This window comes from Poecilia formosa, unplaced genomic scaffold (genome assembly GCF_000485575.1).
Source record: "Poecilia formosa unplaced genomic scaffold, Poecilia_formosa-5.1.2 Scaffold1677, whole genome shotgun sequence".
Classification (NCBI taxonomy): Eukaryota; Metazoa; Chordata; class Actinopteri; order Cyprinodontiformes; family Poeciliidae; genus Poecilia; species Poecilia formosa.
In genome coordinates, this window is record NW_006801616.1 from 1 (window position 1) to 1168 (window position 1168).

Sequence of the window (1168 nt, forward strand, 5' to 3'; positions counted from 1 at the left end):
ACATTGGGTCCAACTAATTGGGTCCAACTAAAGTAAATAAGTTGAATCAACCACAAAAGTTAAGTTGAGCCAACACATTTGCTTTAAATTGAAGTAACAGAATTACATAGTGCTGAAATAAAGCAAAGTAATCAGGTGGAAAATCTTTCCATGATTTTTTTTATGTTAATCCAAAGAGTTATTTCTTTCAGTGTATAGAAGATCTTACTAAATTAAAATCGGTAATTTAAAATTGAATAGCTTCAATCATTATCTATGCCATGTTTATTTAAATATTGATGAATTCCCTGCATCACCTCTAATTTTAATTGTATAAAGTTACAGTTGGATGTAATTGTTATCATTGAGAAAATTTTGGTTAAAAGTCCTATAAACTTCTACGGAGCCCCTGAGGGGACATGGGAAAAATTCAGATAAAATGTGAACAACTTTTAAAATTCTAAAAAGAAAACCATACATAAATACAACACTCAGCTGTTTTGAAAAATATCAGGATAATGGTAATATTTTCATTAATGGTATAAAGAATATTTGATTACAGTTTTCTTTTTGACCTAAATTATTAAGGAAATTTAACTAGTTGTCCTAAAGCGTGGCAATTTCACAAAGATGCTTTTGTGTAAAACTGGACACTATTAACTTAATTATTTTACATATGCATTTGAATAACCAATTTCTGAAAAGTGTATGTAGCTGAAACACTAAATTTGGTTTACATTTAATAATTTCTTAAGAGTTTAATTTTTGAGAGGAGTTGATTCCACAATCTGTTAATTCTGAAACATCTGAGGGTGAATCATCTTAACACATTTCTATTTTATCTTTCCTGGGAGCTCAGAGACTGAGGCAGTGGCCCTTATCTGAGCAGCTCCAGTGACCCTGAGCCTGGCTGAAACACAAAATAGGAAACAAAAAATCAGAGCCAACTCTTCTTCTACATCACAAGCTACAGAAAAGACATTTAATTTATAATTATGTGAGCAAAAGGTGGCATACACTTTTATTTTCTTAATTTACTTTGTGTTTTACTCTAGCAGTTCTGCTTCCTGTGGTCTGACGGACCGTAGGGGCCGGGTTTTGTGGGTTCAGAACCGTGCAATGAGGTGATGAGATGGGGGATCGCATGGCCTCGGCGTCAGGCCTCCGCTGTTCTTGGCCACGCTGACTT